At 50.5% G+C, this 19,155-nt stretch overlaps 1 long non-coding RNA gene across 1 annotated transcript; it reads left to right on the forward strand.

Annotated features, from left to right (window-relative positions):
• LOC102161214 lies at positions 20–18,924 on the forward strand. Its single transcript, XR_002340032.1, has 3 exons — positions 20–566; positions 13,981–15,088; positions 17,416–18,924. It is a non-coding gene; the product is annotated as an uncharacterized LOC102161214 (long non-coding RNA).

Here is a 19,155-nt window from a genome sequence, read left to right on the forward strand (position 1 = left end):
TGGCTGCTTCCGGCCCCCAGCGGAAGTCCCGCCCCTCCCCGGGGAGGGAGGCCCGCGTGGCTTTCACCGCGCACGCGGAGCTGCTGCCGCCCATCGATTTTTTTTTTTCCCAGAAGCCGTTATTTTCCAGGACACTTGGAGTCTTCAGAGAAAGAATTGCCTCAGAATTCACCTGCTTGTCCGACAGCGGTCCTCCCCTTCCAGGGCGGGAGGGCGCCCACCCCTTGCAGGGGCTCCTTCTGCCGCACCTCCGCCTGGCTCGGCCCTGTCGACTCACTCCTCTGAGGCCGCGTCTCCAAGACCGGCGTCCGAAGCCCTCGCGGGCCGGCCCCTCTCTGTGCGGCCGCATGGGCCCCTCCGCCTCCCACCAGAGCCTGGGCGGGGTCCTGGCTTCTCCGTCGCCTTCCCGGGGCTCGTGCCGCAGGCAGGCTCGGTGGCTCTGCCGTCGAGGTCTCTCCGGGCCTCTCCAGTCGTCGTCTCCCGTCGCGGTCGTCGCCACCCGAAAGAGTGGACGGATCTTCCCGATGCAGTCAACCTGCGTGCATCCCTCCAAAGTCTGCACCCTTGTGAGTGGTCTGTCTTTCTTTTTTTCCTTTTTTTGGTGTTTTTAGGGCCGCACCCCTGGCATATGGAGGCCCCCAGGCTAGGGGTCGAACCAGAGCCACAGGCGCAGCAGATCAGAGCTGCGCGGGCACCTGCGCCGCAGTTCACGGCACCGCAGTCACCGCGGTCAGGCCTCCCACCCCAGTCCTCGTGGATACGAGTCGGGCTTCTTTCCAAAGCCTGCGCCTGACGGTAGCACACAGTATGGTTTCCATAAAGTTCTAGCTCTTGCGTGGGGCCGGCTGACCAACTTTTAATCCACTGGCTCCTCCTCGACTCTTGAGGCTCGGTACTCATGCTTCTCCCTCTCTCACTTTATCGTCCAGCCAGCCAAGTCTTGCTTCTCTGCACAAATGCCGCCTCTGTCGGTGCTACTTCCGCACCCCCCCCCCCCACACCTCCACCCCGAGGATTTTGCCTGGCATGCTTGCTCTCTGTTAGGTCTGTGTTTAGCTGTCCCTTCTTCTCATCCACTCCCCCCACCCCCAACAGGGGCACTTTGGACCTTGCTTTACAGGCTGGTGAGCACGGTCTGCTGCTGAGCTCCGTTTGTATCTCCGCAGTTAGCCAAGTGCCTAGCAGATAGCAGTTGCCCGTAAGTATTTGTTACATAAACGAGTGGATTCAACACGGTTGACTTTGTGGCCAGAGGGCAGCTAACATTCAGGTCTAGAAGTTTTTGAAGCCCATGTGGCTACTGACACTCAGACACTCAGGTTGGCCTCATTTCCAACCTCTCATAAAAAAAAAAAGTTAAGCTGCCAAGGTCAAGGGCATTACCGCACTCAAATTCAAACTCCTTTCTTGGGCAGTTGGTGAAATATTCTTCTCTCCAATCCCCAGGGTCGTTACTTGCTTCTCCTTTGCCTTTTTTTTTTTTTTTTAAAGGTGGCCAGGCTAAGAGTATGTCAGTAGAGATGAGCCTTGGGAGAAATCGGGTAGAAATGATTTCTGTTTAGCCCTGGAGAGAGAAGTAACTTTTCGAAATTGTTAACTACTTGATACTTTTTATCAGCTTACTCTTTTCAAGTATTGTTCTCAAATTAAATTTGAGTCATTTTGGGGGACCCAAAATATCCTTCTGAATTATTGGATGGAGCTGTGAAATGTGTTCTCAAGGCGCCCCTTGTAAATTTCCATGAGCTGCCTTACCCTAAGTCACATGAAGGCAGTAATCCATCAGAGTTACCCCATGTGCACAAGGAAGGACTGTCTAGAATCTAATTTTATCTCTAACTCTATAAACAGCCAAGTGGCACCATTTATTATTTTACATAAATCAGTCCTGAGACCAAATTCTCCTTTAACTGTGTCCTTCAGTCTTTTCCAGGACTGCTTAAAAAGCCTCAGTGGCTTGAAATAGTTCTATGGCCTTTGCATTTGGGGAGGGAGGGTGGTGCTGGAGGAAGGCGCGCAGAGGAGGGTCTTGAGGGCGAAGAGGAGACCCCTTTCCAGCATCGCAGCCCAACGAGGCTTTGGCCCCATGAGCCAGAACTCCTGGGTGAAAACCCAAGTATCAAGTCCACGGGTGGCCTAATCAGCGCTTGGCCAGAGGCCTTTTTCTATTCTCATTGAAAATGTCTCTTGGAAAATAGGAAATTGTAGGTCCGCGTTAGTCACCATTAGGAAAACTTGTACAGGAATGTACTCTCCAAGTGACTTGACTTGGAGAGAGGCTGGTATCCATGGGTCCTTAGTAAATGTTAGCGAGCGGCCAGGGCCTGATGAAGATTGATGTTAAATGGGCCATGTGCTTCCTGTGGCTCTAATGGAAGTAACGTTGCATTTAGCATAATGGCAATATGGAAAATCCACTTCCTTCTCCCAGCCGTACTTTTACTAATATTATTTTATAATGTGATTCATTCTCGTTTATCCCCTTATTTTTTATAGTTAAAATTTTAATTTGGTGTTTAAATGTAATTTGAATACTGCCTAGAGCTCTCCAGAGGCAAGGTGATATCAATTCTGCAGAACGGAGTAATTGTAATTTTCATGTGGTGTTGGTTGGTGACCAGGGCTGTTTGCTGCCTCGTGACTGAGTATCTATAAGCTCTGACCCTCAACTTCAAAAGCAGCAGCACGGGCAAATGAGAAAACGATAAAAATAAATGGTTCTCTTCTTCCAAATTCAGTTACCAGAGTGGAAAATCAACTTGTTATCTTTTCTTGCCATACTTTATAGGATGAAATTCTGGTCTTTAAAAAATATTTAGGAATAAATAACCTGGCTTCTTCTTTCTGTTCAGCTAGGGGCTGAATTTCTGGGCAGGTAAGTCAACTGTAAAACTTAATCCTTTCCTGTCTGATTTTGGATGCTGTGCTTGGGGACAGATTATATTCTTGTTGTTGTTTTCACTTGTTTGTCATTCTCAGTCCAGTGAATTCTCCTCTAACTTCAGTCTAGAGTTAATTTCCATTCCCAGTGTAGGATGTCCTTGGATGAGATCAGAAATGGCAAACAACTTTGAGAACTTTGTGCTCCTATGGTTATAAATGTTTGCTTGTTGGCCATTTTGGGTTTTGGTTCAGTTGTGAGCTGATATTGGCTTGGAAATGAAAAAAGAAATCCCCAGGAGAAGTCAGCAACCTAAAAATCAGTTGCTCCATGAACATTAATTGAGCGCCATTTGTACCAGGCCCTCTCCTGGCAATAAGGTTACAAAGAGGGGGAACACAAGACCACCTGCCCGCAAGGTAGGAGCTCGGGGAGGAACAACAGTGATCACCCCACAGTCCTGTACTGGCTGTGATGGTTGGTGGTGCGGGAAGACCAGTTACGTCCATGATAGCAGTGGGTACCAGGCTCAGGTCCTGGTTGTATCACTTAATACCCCTCTGGTCTTGGGCATATAACTTAACCTCTCAGAGTCTCAGTTTCTTCATCTGTAAAATGGTGGGTGTTCATAGTTTCACTTTTTTCATGAGAAGTAACTGAGTTACTCTGTATCAACTACTTAGCCCCATGCCTGGTGCATATCACTGCTCAGAAAATCTGGACTGTCGATTTTATTATTATCAGTATATTCAAGGTGCTGTGGGAGATGGAGGGATACTGAACTCTGAGGTTCCACAGAGGAGGTGATGTCTGAACAGTATCTCGGGGTGAGTACGAGTTGCCCAAGCGAGTAAGGAAGGGCTTTCTGGGCAAAGGACATGGCCTTGCAGCTGTCACGCTAATGCTGGAGAACTGCAGGTTTAAGAGGATTCAACATGTCGTGAGGGCCTGTTTCATGCCAGGCACTCTTCCAGGTACTGGAGATTCAGTGGTGAAAATAGACCTGTGTCTGCTGTCATAGCATTTATATCTCAGTCGAGAAGAGCATTGATAAACAAGTAAATGCAGACAGCTGTGAGGTGGCTTTAGGTGGTGATACATACTATTTGCACGACTTCTCTTCAGGGGCCGTTGTAGTAAAGGAGGAGGTGGAGAACTTAGCAAAAGGGTCCCCACGCACAGAGGAGTCCCTCATCTGAAGGAGCATCAGAAGGGACGCTGCTGTGAACATCGGTGACCAAAACCAGAATGGCCTGGAAGATAGGGATAAATTCCTAGAAACGTACAACCTACCGAGACCGAACCGCGAAGAAATCGAAACTCTGAACAGGCCGGTAACAAATAAGGATATTGAATCAGTAATCAAAACCTCCCAGCAAAGAAAAGCCCGGAGCCCAGTGGTTTTGCTGGTGAATTCTCCTAAACATTTAGACAAGAATGAATGCCAGTCCTTCTCAAACTCATCCAAAAATTGGAGCAGAGGGAACACTCTTAAACTCATTTTATGAAGCTAGCATTACTCTGAAAACAAAGCTGGGTAAGGACATGGAAGAACAGGAAAAAACAACGTCCCCGACAAATATAGATGCCAAAATTTTCAACAAAATACTGGCAAACTGAATTTGACAGAATATTAAAAGGATTATCCACCAAGATTAAGTGGGGTTTATCTCTGGCATGAGATAAATGCATTTATAAATCCCAGCATTTGTTGCAGCATTATTCACAATTTCCAAGACGTGGAAACAACCTAAATGCTGATGAGTGAATGGGTATGTGGCTTGCACGTGTGTGCATGCACATGTGTGCGCACACGCAGACACACGGTGGAGTATTACTCAGCCGTAAAAAGGACATCCTCCCATTTGTTGCAACATGGATGGAATGAGGGCACGATGCTAAGTGAAATAAATCTGAGAAAGACCAATACTGTAGGATTTCACCCATATGTGAAATGTAAACAAGGAAAACTGAGAGAAACAAAGGGGATGGGTGGTTGCCAGGGGCTCAGGGTGGGGAAATGAAGGGGTGCTGGTCCAGGTGTACAGACGTCTAGTTATAAGATGAGTGAGCTCCGGGGATCTAACTAGAGCAGAGTGGCTACAGTTAATGCTGTATTGTGTGCTTGAAAGTTGCACATAAAAAAAGGTAGCTGTGTGAGGTGATGGGTCTGTTAACGTTATTTTGGCAGTCATTTCACAGCATCAAATCATCATGTCATACACCTTAGACTTACATGATGTTAAATAGCAATTGTATCTCAATAAAGCTGGAAAAAACCCTCCCCTCCCTCAGAGCTAAATATTTGCATTTTGAGGTAGGGTCTTCCCTCTCCCTCTTCCTAAAGGAATTGTTTCTATTGCAAAGGTTTGTGAGACATTAGGAAGCAAAGGTTGTCTCAGAGAGGAGGGGTCATTAAGCTGAATAAACTCCCAGATTAATGATTTTGGGTTCCTCTCCTGCAGTTCAGACTCATGCACATGCAGAGCGACATCTGGTTCCCACTGGGTCCCTGTGGGACACTGGGCTTGGGTATCAGGGCAGCTACTGCTGTACATAATAACTCTGACCTCCCTTCCAGGAATTCATTTGCTTCCAGGATAAAAATGAAAAAACTCCAGATGTTAGAAACTTTTCAGGTAGCAGGTGATAGGACTCCCAGGGCCTCTGTGGCTGTAGAACTTCAGAGCTTTCAAAGTGATTTTGAATCATGATCCCGTTTGACCTTCTGGAAAGTTCACAGCTAGCAGGGCAGCCGTGAGGCTCTTATGAATAAGGAAAGTGAGACTCAGAGAGAAAAGGTCAGACTGCTATTAAATCACAGAGCTGCTGCTCCTCCACCAGGAGGATTTGGCCTTCCGGGACACATCTGGCAAACGTCTGGGGACGTTTTTGGCTGTCACAGCTCGGAGGAGGGTACTCCTGGCATCTGGTGGGTAGAAGCCAGGGAATATCACTAAACATCCCACACAACAGACTGGCCCCATGCAACAGATGTCAGCGTAGCCGAAGCTGAGAAACTGCTTCTAGATCCTTCCTGCTCCAGATCCATGCTTTGGTGCTTTCTGGCATCAGCCTCCTCGTTTTGGCAACTTCCATTCTGTCTTGATGAAAAGTGAAAACCAGCTGTCAATCACACCCTCCTGAGGGTGCCCACGACTGTGAACAGAACCCTTTTTGAAGTTTGCTTTGGCATATAAATAATCCCTGCCTTTGTTATAATGTTCTGCCAGATAATGTCTGACTCGGTCCTCACTGAGACTGTTGTGTTTGTCTGTGTTTTCTTCGGGAGCCTATTGTAATAAAATAAAAAGGCAGTGAAGTTGACAGGGTAAAACAGCAGGCTGGGCTGTCAGCGTTTCACAAAGTGTACAGGAGGGCGGTTCATTTGTCTGTTCCCAGCTCCCTGCCGCCCTTCCCTGGGCACTTTGCACTTTGTCACCTGGAAGGTGATGGCGTTTTCCGTCCTTCCTCCTGAGACCACCTGGCTCTGGACACACACACACCCTCCTCCCCCTCCCCCCCCCCGCCCCGAGCCCTTTTCCTCGACGGGCCTCCCGACTTAACTTTGCTGTCCAACGGGGGAAGGTCAGGGTGGTTGGGCCCAGCCCCTGGGCGGTCAGGCTTGATGCAGAGGTTTAATTTAGGCAAGCTGAGAATTCTAAACTGTGGATGGACACGGGTTCCTGAGCAGCTGGCTTAACAAGAAGAGGTGGCATTTTCTGATGAGTCAAGGGGTTTCAGCTTCACCCTGGCCACAGCATCTCTCTGGGTCTTACGGAAAACCTTCCGCTACGGTTTCATTTGATTTCTTGTCCGCTTCATTTTTTGGTTTGTTTGTTTTCTTTTTGGTTATTTTTATTTCCCTGGGTTTTGAGGCTTAACGTGAGGGGATCAGGGTGCTAAGAAACAGCTTGGAAACCTCAGAGGCAGGGAAATTGAATCTCATGTCCGGGGCGAATTTGCTGTGACCTGAAATGGCCACTGTCCTGGTCTACTAGCTCACCCTCAGTTTCCCTAGTTAGGGTCGGGATCTTTTATTTCCTATGACCAGTTTTCTATTTATTTATCTATTTATTTGTGAATGAAGTACAGTTGATTTGCAGTGTTGTATTAGTTTCAGGTATGCAGTAAAGTGATTCAGTTATACATCCTCATGTTATGTATATACATGTATTCTTTTGTAGATTCTTTTCCAATATAGCTTCTTACAAGATATTGACTATAGTTCCCTGTGCTGTACAGTAGGTCCTTTTTTGGTTATCTACCTTAGACCTAGTGGTGTGTATCTGTTCATCCAAACTCCTAATTTATCCCTCCCCCTTCCCCTTTGGTAACCGTAAGTTTGTTTTCTATGTCTCTGAGTCTATTTCTGTTTGGTAAATAAGTTCATTTGAATCTTTTTTTTTTTTTTAACTTTCTAGGGCTGCACCTGCAGCACATGGAGGTTCCCAGGCTAGGGGTCTGATCAGAGCTGTATCTTCCAGCCTACACCACAGACACGGCAACGTGGGATCCCAGCCATGTCTGCAACCTACACTGCAGCTCATGGGAACACCGGATCTTAACCCACTGAGTGAGGCCAGGGATCAAACCCGAATCCTCATGGATCCTAGTCGTGTTCATTAACCGCTGAGCCACGAAGGGAACTCCTGAATCATTTTTTTAGATCCACATAAGAGCAGCACCGTGTGATTGCCTCTGTCTAGAGTCAGCCTCTTTTTATTGTAGGTCCAAAAGATGCTCCAGCGATGACATCCTGGAGGATGAGTGCTTCCTCCCTCCCTTATTGTAACGGGAGAAGGCTGTCCTGGAGTCCACACGTCAGACCCTAATCTGCCCACCTCCCTCTGCACCGTAACTCAGCTTGGCTCCCAGGCACTGACCAGACCTCTGCCTTGAAAGTTTCCACACTCGTCATTGAGGTCAAAGCCACAGCGGTTGAGTATGAAATCTGGCTTCTAGAGTCTCCCCTCCCTGAGGACAGACGGCCCCTGGGCATCCAACAGGGAGGCCCTTCTCCCAGAGGGACTGGACGTCCCTCCTGAGTCAGTTTTCTGTGCTGGGAAGCAAAAGATCACACATTGTGGCCTGATACAACATGCACATTTATTATCTCACCGTTTCTGTGGGTCAGGGGTCTGGGCATGGCTCAGCTGGGTCCCTGCCCAGGGTCTCACAAGGCTGCGGTCAAGGAACAATGAGTATGCAAGGAGGGGTCAACTTGCACACTCACGTAGCAGCTGGTGGATTAGTTGGTAGATTCAGAATCCAGTTCCTTGTGGTGCTAGAACCCAGGGCTCCAGCTTTCTGCCGGCCGTTGGCTGGAGGCTGCTCTAGATCATGCCTGCAGGTCCCTCTTATGGGTTGAATCATGTCCCCAAAGATGTTGAAATCCCGACTCCCCAATACCTGAAAATGTGATCCTGTTTGGAAATAGGGTCATTGCAGACAGTCAAGTTCAGACCAGGTCCTAGGGTGGGTCCTGATCCAATGCCGGTGTCCTTGTGAAAAGGGGGAGTTGGGACAGAGACAGACATCAGTCAATTTCTGGGCTTTAAACCATTGCTGTGAGGTGCTAGGTAACCCTGGAAAACCTTCACAGCTGCCACATGGGCGCCTTCTACGAGGCTTCTAACTGTCAAGCGGGTCAGCGGACTCTGTCCTTGGCTCAGCCGGGATGGCGTCTTACGCAGTGCCCCTCCTGCCACCGTGGCCGCATGCCCTGGGTTAGAAGTAAATCTCAGGTCTCAAGGGGAGGGGTTGCTCCGAAGGGGGCTCTGGGGAGGGTCAGCGGGGCCAGCCTTCCCCACCAGTGGACAGCCCGGTCAGGCCTTCGTGTGATCCTGACCGTCTTCAGCCGGGCCTGTGGCTGGGCTTCCTGCAGGTTGGTCCAGGACCCGGTTCCCCTTCTGGTGAAACGGGGAGAAAGTAGGCCCGAGGCAGTGGGTGTGTCCAGCAGCTATAGGTTTATTCACTTTCAAGAGACACCCAATCTTTCAGTCTGAAGCTGCCCAGCTTTAAGGAGAGGACAGTGACAATAGGGCATTTTCGGGGTGGGGGAGGAGAGGTCTGTGTTTGGCAAAATAGAAGCTGGGAACTTCGATGTCCAAGTAGAAGTAAGGAGCCAGTTTGTAAATCTGTCAAGTCTGAGGACTGCCCCGTCCCAGTCCAGCACATGCGGGTTCACGCTGGATAAACAGCCCAGAGGCGGGACGTGGAGCCCCCACCTCCTGCTACGCTGGCTGCCATCTGGGGGGAGTCAGCCCCCCAGGACAGACTGGCGGCTGGTTCTCTCCATCTGCAGAGCTCCAGCCCTGGACGCGCCGGCTCGCCGCACTGGCAGACCCAGCCGGCTCCCCGCAGAACGGCCTTCGAGCACGTGGTCCACCATCATGCTCTGAGCTTCCCCTGTGGTCAGCAGGAGACACGGCGGTTTGCTGAGAAGTTGTTCTCAAAACACCAGCCGTAGGGTGGTTCTCTGCCCTTCATTCTGAGCCCTTGGGACAGAAGTCTCTTTAAAATTACGGGTCGGAACAAGCTTGCTTTTCTTGGCAAACTTGTATATATTGTTTTCTTCTTTAGACAACAAGGGCTCTGTGACAGTTAGAAGTGTTTCTCTTTTTTGCCTTGGTTTCCAGGAAGCTTGGAGAAAGTTTTTGTGTCTGAAGGGTCTGGTTTTCCACGGAGAGGTTGCTCACTTGACCTGCTGCCCTCACCCCCCACCTTCTTTTGGGCTTCTCGTCACAGTTTTATGGGTTGATGGTATCTGTGCCTCTAATCCTAAATCAGCTCAAGTCTGCTGATATAAATAGTCGTCACGTTTCTCAGGGTTGCTATAAGGATTAATGAGGTTCTGTGTGTGAGAATGTCCCGTAAACCAGTCAGTGACTTTGGGAAGGCATGTACACACACAAACACGCACACGCACACGTACACACACCCCGGTATCCAGTACAAGGTGGCAATGGAGTGGGCTTGAAAAATAGAAGCCAGAAGCCGTGTGAATTTCGTACATGGAAGGTAGTGGGTTTTCATGGTGTTTAATTTGTGGTTCTCGGGAGGTCTTTTCACCTATGTGGATACATCCTTTCTCTGCGGATAGACATGTGCCCATGACTCTCCAGCCTCTTGTCTAGGCTTGGGCTCCCCTGGAAGCCAATCCTGAGATAAGGAGGCGGGTGTGAGGAGTTTATCTGGGAGGGAGTCTGGGGAGGGGCTGAATCGTGGCCTCCCAAATGCCCCGTCACATCCTAACCCCAGTTCCTTGGAACGTGATCATATTTCCAAATTAATTATTGACTGCAGCTGTAATTGAGCTAACGCTCTTGAGATGAGGTCATCCTGGATTTAGGCTGGGCCCCAGAGCCAATGAGTGATGTCTTTATAAGAGACAGAAGAGGGTGATTTGATGCTCTGGGTCGTCAGGAGGGGGCTGTGTGTGGACGGAGCCAGAGGCTGGAGGGATGAGGCCATGAACCAGGGGCGCTGACTGGGGCTTCTGCCTCCAGAACTCTGAGAGGATACATTCCTCCTGTTTGAAGCCCCCGGTTGGAGTTGGGGACACGCACCTGGGAGCTGTCCTGCCGCAGGGGCCCGGGAGCTGGGGTGTCAGTGGCCCTTCCCATCATTGCCTGAGGGTGCTTCTAAGGGGTGTTGGTGCTCCAGCATTTCTGGCTCGAGGAAGCTCTCAGATTAGGAAATGCTGGGCGGGCTGGGCTGCACTGAGCCCTCCACGTGCAGGGAGGGACACTGCCACCCTCACTGTGCAGCCCTTGTCAGCCGCTCGCGCCTCTGTCCCATCCTGCATCACAGTCAGGTTGGACACGGTGTCCCCCCTCCCCCTGCTTTGTTTGTGCTGCAGAAACTGAGCTGTTTGTCCTTGAGAAAGTCCCGCATTCTGGGTGGGTGGGTGGTTATTTGTGGTGGTGGTTTACTTGTTCCCTCGTATTCCTAAGGCTGGCAGCATGTTCTAGAAGCTTATTAGACTCCGGTTCACTTGGGGGGCAAGATTCCACGTGGTGCTCCGACTTCCTATGGTGTCACATCAGGTTCAGACACCTTACTTTCAGTGACTGATCACCGGTCCTAAATTCTGCCCGCCTGGCTTGTCCCATATGGGGCTTCCCTGCCCTTCACCTGATGGTTTTGAGAGCTTGGAAGCTTGTCCCAGATCCGGACTTCATTAGAGATAGCAAAATAGCAAGACTTGAATTCTCTCATTCCCTTTTCGTTTATTAACGAAAATTCTTTAAAGAGCTCTCCCTCATCTGCTTTTGGTTCCCATCGAGCACAGCGGCACCAGAAAGACAGCGTAAATGCTCATTCCTTTTCCTTGTTTGTCATTTTTTCAGAGCAAGTCGTCCCCCATCAGTCTTTAAGAGTGACTAATGAGATTTTATTTTTTAGTATCGCTTTGCCTTATTGGTTTGTTTCAGTCAGTTGCAGTCATTACTGCTTTTGTTGTCCGGGGGGATCTGTCTTTGGCCAGAGGAAGCCCCAGTGTTATCCTGTTTCTTTTGACACAATCGTATTGATGTTTGGAAGCTTTCTTGCTTCCCGTGGAGCAGTCTTCCATGTTCAGCATGTGCATTTCCTGCCCCAGGCCTGGAAGTGGCATTTCTCTGAGGGCCTCGGTCTTTTTAGTGGAAAGTAGAAAACGGGGACCGCAGTCTGTGCAGTCAGTGCTCAAAGCCGCCCTTCAGTCACTATTTCGAGGCTTTTCAGTGGACATCATTAAGAAAAATGTAAGCCTTTTTTTTTTTTTGGCCACTCCTGGGGCATGTGGAAATACTCAGGCCAGCGATCAAAGCCATGCCACAGCTGTAAGCAAAGCCACAGCACTGCCAGAGCCAGACCCTGAACCTGCTGAGCCTTGAGGGAACTGCTGTAAGCTTTTTTTTTTTTTAATGGGAAAATAACTCATAAGTTCATACTGATTCATATTTTAAGATTATAGAGTTTCACTTCTTTGGGTTATATATATATATGTATCTTGATTTTTAACTGAAAATTCTAGTTCCCTAAGATATTAATGTAATTGCCCTTTGCTTTAACCTGCATTATTCATATAATAGTTTCAAAATAGTAGTACCAATATTGTTACTGAAAACAAGATTTTCGAATAAAAGTTAAGATTTATTGACAGTTCCTTTTATCCTTAGGATCTTTTCCCTTAGGGAGAGAGAGTCCAGAGGTTCCCAGGCCAGGAGTCGAATCGGAGCTACAGCTGCCAGCCTGTACCACAGCTCACGGCAGCACCGGGTCCTTAACCCACTGAGCAAGGCCAGGGATCGAACCTGCAACCTCATGGATGCTAGTGGGGTTCGCTAACCGCTGAGCCGTGACGGGAACTCCAGGGGTTGATTTTTAATTTTTATTTTTAATTATGTAAGATATGTACAAGGTTCCAAAGCCAGTTTTGCAAAGTAAAGGACACTCTCACAGATCTCCTCTCCATTCCTCTCTCCTTCAGCCTAGGCCTTTACCATCCAGGTACCCACATTCGGAAGTTGCTGGGCTGTCCTTTCATCCTTTCTTTTGTTCCTTTTGAAAGTATAAGCAAGTAGGCATATACCTATATGGTCTCCCTTTTTTCTAAACAAAAAGTAGACTCCACTACCGCTGTCTTGCACCTTGGGTTTTTCCCCTCACTTAGTAGGTACTGGAAGTCACTCCTGTGAATATGGAAGGAACCTCATTATTTTAAAAATAACTGCGTAGTACTTTACTGTTTGGCTTTGCTAGAGTTTATCCAGCTAGATGGATGACATTTGGTTATTCCCCGTCTTTTGTTCTTACTAGTTAAAAATTTTTACATTAAAAATTGTTGTGTCAGGAGTTCCCGTCGTGGCGCAGTGGTTGACGAATCCGACTAGGAACCATGAGGTTGCGGGTTCGGTCCCTGCCCTTGCTCAGTGGGTTAAGGATCTGGCGTTGCCGTGAGCTGTGGTGTAGGTTGCAGACGCGGCTCGGATCCCGCGTTGCTGTGGCTCTGGCGTAGGCCGGTGGCTACAGCTCCGATTGGACCCCTAGCCTGGGAACCTCCATATGCCGTGGGAGCGGCCCAAGAAATGGCAAAAAGACAAAAAAAAAAAATTGTTGTGTCGTATGGAGTTCCTGACATGGCTCAGTGGTAACGAACCTGACTAGGATCCATGAGGACCAGGGTTCGGTCCCTGGCCTTGCTCAGTGGGTTAAGGATTCAGCGTTGCCATGAGCTGTGGTGTGGGTCGCAGATGCGGCTTGGATCTGGCGTCCCTGTGGCTGTGGTGTAGGCCGGCAGCTGCAGCTTCAGTTCAACCCCTACCAGCCTGGAAACTTTCATGTGCCTCAGGTGCGGCCCTTAAAAAAAAAAAAAAAAAAGACAAAAAATTGTTGTGTCTCATGAGAAACATGTCCATTTTAATCTACACTGATGGTTAAATTAAAGGATGCCAGTGGGAAGGACTATTCCAGGTTTTGTTTGCTGCTAAACTGTTAACTATCCAGACAGATTGGATAAGCGATCAGAGAGTGGCTGCTTGGTTTTGAAAGGCAAACGAGGGTGGAGTCCCAGAGCTCAGGCTTGGGTCAGGAAGGCCTGAGTTCAGATCCTGACCCCATCATGGCCCAGCAGTGGACTTTGAGCAGGTGACATTAGCTTTCTGAGCCTCCAGCAGACGTAAAATGGAGAATGATGGCCCTGAACCCCTCAAGGGGGTATTGTGTTTTCGGTCTCCATTAAATGAGATACCCCAGGAGTTCCCGTTGTGGCTCAGCAGGTTAAGAACTTGACGGAGTGTCTGTGAGGATATGGGTTTGATCCCTGGCCTCGCTCAGTGGGTTAAGGGTCTGGCATTGCCAAAAGCTGCAGTGTAGGTCACGGATGCGGCTCAGATCTGGTGTTGCTGTGGCTGTGGGATAGGCCAGCAGCTGCAGCTCTGATTCGACCCCTGGCCCACGAACTTCCATCTGCAATAGGGCAGATGCAGCCCTAAAAAGTAAGAAAAAAAAAAAGCAATCGCACGTATAGCCTTAGTACATGGTAAGTGCTTGGCAAATTTACATATGATTATCATCTTTTTTCCTGTTTTTGCAATATTTTATCACAAATCTAGGAGGTGCCTAATGAAGAAGGAGGTTGTTCTTAGCAGGGGAAGGGCAGGCATGCTTGTGAGATGGAGCTGGGCACACCTCCCCCTCCGCCGGCGGAGAGGTCTCAGGTGAGGGCTCAGGAGGAGGTGAACGTCCCTGGGCGAGAACCTGTCCCTCCTGCCCTCACTCTGGACGTCGAAACAAGCGCCAGCACCTCCTGGATTCCGCAGCAGCACATCTGTGTAGAGACGGACCGCACTCTGCGATTTCTTGGCTTTCAGACGTGACCGGTCACCTCCAGTCCCTCACCCCCTTCTGTGCCGGCCAGTGTGTGCCGGGTCCTGAGTGAGGAGGGCGGGCGTCCGTCCCCTGACCAGCTTCCGGGCCAGGCCACGCTCATTCAGACCCACGGTGGAGCCTTTTACCCACAACCGCGACCTCAGTGCAGCCTGGGAGCTCTGGCTCAGGAACACGTAACTTTCCAAGAAAGAAGTTGGTTCCTGCCAAGAAAGAGCATCCAGTCATTCCCTCAGCTGCCCTCCGCGTGCTGGCACGAGGGAGCGCTCCTCGGGAGAAGCCGGCCCGCGCCAGGGCACACAGGCTTCCACGGGTTCTTGGGATCCTGCAGAGTGCCTCCAGGGGTTTAAGCGGGCCCTTTGGAGTTTTCAGAGTCACCCTGACCTCAGAAGGCCGCTGCAGGCGGGGCCCTGTCCGAGGCCCAACGCGGGGACAGCAAGGCCACCACAGTGCACAGCGTGTTTGTTCCCACAGAGACGCGCTCGTGTTGGCTGAATCCCCAGCATCCACCCACCCCAAGGCAGCCTGGCCAGCGACTGGCCAGCCACAGGCAAGGGAGCTATCCTGAGAGCAGGGCACCCCGGGCGGCGTCCCCCGGAAAAGCGCATCTGGAATGGAGGCCGCTGCCTTGCTCCTCACCTGAGGCTGAAGCTAACCCCTGAGGGGCTGCGAGCAAAGCCAGAGCCTGGACGTCCTGAGCCCAGAGGGCACCCACCCCTGGACTTCCTGCTGAGCCAGAAAATGAATTCCCTTAGCTTCCAGCCAGCTTCTGAGTCTTGCTTTTCTGCCCCTTAAAGTCAGAGCCAAGCTGCATCCTTGGAGGTCCCCTCCCAGGTGAGGGTCCAGCGAGGACCAGACAGAGCTCCCTGGCCTCTGGCTAGGGAGGGGTTCGGGCAAGTCCGCAGCAGTCCTGATACAGCTGCCAGTCAGGGGAGGGCAGCATGCCCTCAGGGCTCACAGAGGGGTGGCCAACTTGGGTTCCAGGAGGTCAGAGGCAGTTTCCTGGGAGAAGCCTCGGGGAGAGACGCCCGGTCCCTAGGCAGGGGCCCATTCCCGTACTTGGTTGGACAGAGTCCCTCCACACCTCCCGTCCCACCCTGGACCACGGACTGTGACCTTGTTTGGAAGTAGGGTCATCAGCAGCTGGGGCCATGCTGGAGTAGGGACCCCACATCCAAGGGGCTGTGTCCTTGTAGGAAGAGGAGGGAGACACTAAGGCCCCAGAGGAAGAGGCCACGTGATGATGGGGCAGGGAGAGGAGTGACGTGGCCCCAAGCCAAAGACACCGAGGATCCCCAGCAGCTCCTGGAAGGGAGGGGAGAAGCATGGGGCAGGGCCAGCCACCACGTGGTTCTGGGCTCCTGGCCTCCAGACTGTGACAGAGTCACTCTGCTGCTTTAAGCTGCCCTGTTGGCGGTGTTTGTTACACGGCCACCTCAGCAGACTAAGGCAGTCAGGGTCCCTGGGTTTGCATCCCTGCCTCGCCTGCCCGATTTCCTCTCTGGATCTCCACGGGGTCCGCGGGCGTTGCTGAGGAGGTCGGGGTTGTTGGTGACGAGGAGACTCTTCCACGCTGGGCTCCAGGCCCGGGCCAGGGCTCCCCCCGGGTTTCTCACCTGGGCCACTTCCCCTCACTCTGACAGAATTTCCGACTCAGGAGATCAGACCCCGCCCACACCCCGTTGTGCGCTCGCACACACACTCACACACGCATACACACATTTTTGCTTCTAATATTCTGAGCTGTAGTATCCAACTATTTTCCAGAATACTCCCAAGGTAACAAAACCCTGGGAAAGGCTAAGAGGCCACAGAGAGATGAAAAGCAATGAGTTATTGGAGTTCCCGTTGTGGCGCAGTGGTTAATGAATCCAACTAGGAGCCATGAGGTTGCGGGTTCAGTCCCTGGCCTTGCTCAGTAGGTTAAGGATTCAGCGTTGCCGGGAGCTGTGGTGTAGGTCGCAGATGCAGCTCGGATCTGGCGTTGCTGTGGCTGTGGTGTAGGCCGGCGGCTACAGCTCCAGTTAGACCCCTAGCCTGGGACCCTCCATATGCCACTTGAAACGGCCCTAGAAAAAGCAAAAGACAAAAAAAAAAAAAAAAAAAAAAAAAAAGTAAATAAAAGCAATGAGTTATCAATCAGTTGGCCTAAACAAAGCACAGCAGGCCCATGCAAATGTCTGGAAGGTCTATTCCATGTGAGTTAATCCTGAGAAAAGCCTAGTTTCTGGGCCCTAGAAATGGACCTCGCAAAGCCTGGGGCTGGGGGTTGAGGTGCCAGGTGCCTTGGTAGCTGGGACATCCCTGTCTCTCCAAATGCCCTGTTCTCACATCGTCGTCATGCTGAGCCCCAAAAGGTGACCTTGACTTGTCAGAGTTCTTGGTGGCTCCGGCAGCAGTCGGTCTGGCAAGTTCAGGCTGGTGGTTTTGGGGTGTTCGCTCTCACTTCCTAGCCTCAGATTCCTGGATTGGCCCAAGGGGTCACTAAGACTCCTGGGTGGAAGTGAGGCCCAGAGGGCAGGAAGAAGTGCAGAGTCCCAGCCCTGGGGGTGTGTGGCCGGGGGAGGGAGGTTGTGCAGACAGACACAGGTGTCTTCAGTAATCCTGGGCCACAATCCCCTCCCTGAAAGTTTGGGGAGGCCAGTTTGCATTACCTTGAAGACCTAGGGATTTCTTGTAACTATGGAAACATAAATCTAGGCATTAAGAAGCCAGGGAGAAAATCGCTAGCGTTGCCTTGACGACAGATAAAAACCCAAGTCTTTGTTGTTAGAAGTAGAGATAGTGCACCTTCAATCTTTTAAATTCATTTCCTTGTGGGAAGGAGAAGCTGGAGTGGGCTTGAGTGCCTTCCGGAAGCAGCTGATACCTGACAGCTTTGATGGGGGAGGTATCTTTCCAAGGTTTACTTTGCCGAGTGGCGGCCTGTCCAATTCTGCCTTCTGATGGCAGGCATAGTCCCCGGAGTCCATACAAAGGGCTGGTGTCCTCTGCCCCAGGAGGCCCTCGTACCTTCACCTTATGGGTCATTCAAGCTGGTGACCTCTGCTTCTGTACTGTTTTCTGTCTCCAAGCTGACTGAGAGGGAACTGGCCCTTTGCCGGGAGCCAGGAGCTCATTGTTACTGAACAGATGCTCCAACACCCTTTCCTCCCTTCCAGATCCCACCACTCAAGGTTACTTCCAGTGGACCCACCTCACAGCTTCTGCCACCCAGGCGTGATCTCCCTGGAGCCTGCAGATAAGTGCCTGTGAACACTCGGCCCTCTGGGCCACATGTAGGTTTAATGACCACGCGCCACCGGGAGAGTCTTTTTCTTCCTTGATATCCTCGGAGGATGTGGGACCTCAGTGTGGCACGAAACTGAAATCTGCGTGGAGCGTGTCCTTGAGCCAACTTCCTGTTCTCACTGAAAGGGCAGTGGCATCGCATCTTCCGGATGCTCAAGTGCCAGCTCTCCACCTGGGGAAAGACAGCACTTTACACATGCGAGAAAGCCGGGAGGACGGGCTCTTTGAAAACCGTCACCTTGTCATGGGGAGGGATTTGGCACCCCCCTTCCCTCGAGAGAACATGAGGTAAAATGACAGAGAAGCCCACCCCAGCGTGTTTTTGACTTGGCTGATGAGCAGGACACGTGGAGAGGGTCCCCACCCACCCTGTCCTGACCCCAGCCCTGTCTTCAAAAGGACGCCTCTCAACAGCTACTTTAACATAGCTCATTGTTCTCTTGAGAATCACACGGGGAGAAACAGAGAGAAGGTGACCAAAGCAGAGTTTTTTTAATGTGTCAAGGGTTTGTCTTTGAGCTCAAGCCAACCCTGGGGCTTCTCTTCATAATCTGAAAAGCTGGCTGCCCCCTCTGGTACTTCAGAAAAACTGAAGGTGGAGAATTCTGGATTACCCAGACTTATCCATTCAAGGACTACTTGATACGATACCAAAGCAGCCTGTAAAGTGGAGTTCATTCATCCAGTGGCTCTTCAGCCTACTCTGTGCTGGAAACACTGCTGGGGACACAGCCAGGGCCACTGTAGGAGCCCGGAGCTACATCCCTCTACTGGGCAATTCTACCGCGGTCTAATTCACAGATGTCTTACAAACTGCAGACTACGCCTGAGTCACAAAACAAATAGACCAACAAGAACACACAAAGCCCCTGGAGACAAAAAGGGTGAAATGGGGCTCAACGCAATCATTTACTGACTCTCCAGTACCTCGTTCCCTGACCCACGAGGCCATGGCCCTTCTTTTTGTTCATCAGCCCAATTTCCTCATGTTAAATCTCGACGAAACGGAGCATTGTCATTGAAAATCAGCACAATTCGTAAATTAGAAAATGATCTGAAAGCATTCAAAACGCAGGAGATATATCAACTTTGACAGAGTGCTTTTTTGGTTGACTTTGTGGCCACTGAACTTGCTGCTGAGCTGAAGCATGGTTTCGTAAAGAGCTGCTTCATTAAGAAAGATCAGACTCGGCTCTGTCTTCTTATGTCGTGGGTAAGAGGCAGGGCTGCACAGGGGTGATTTGGGGTGATGATTTCCAGCCACAGGTTTCCACCCTGAGTGAGAGAATGTAAATTAACCGTCACTGCCCCCGGGGGTGCCTTTTGCAAGTGCCCTCAAAAAATAATAAAAGAAGATACCCAGTCAGTTCCATCCATCATCTCTTGGCTTTGACTTTTTCCCTTTCCAGACTGTCATGACTTCACAGGGCGACATTCTTTTAGGCTGCTGTTTGAAACAACCACCTTTTTAAAAAATGGGTTTTCAACCTGGGGATAAGGGAATTGATTATGTGGAGACGTGGTGCTCCTGACATTTCCAAGAGTGGGAGGAAAGCGGGAATTTTAAAGTACATGAATCACCAGGGAATTAACGCAGAAGAGTGGCTGGA

This window comes from Sus scrofa, chromosome 17, assembly GCF_000003025.6.
Source record: "Sus scrofa isolate TJ Tabasco breed Duroc chromosome 17, Sscrofa11.1, whole genome shotgun sequence".
NCBI classification, from domain to species: Eukaryota; Metazoa; Chordata; class Mammalia; order Artiodactyla; family Suidae; genus Sus; species Sus scrofa.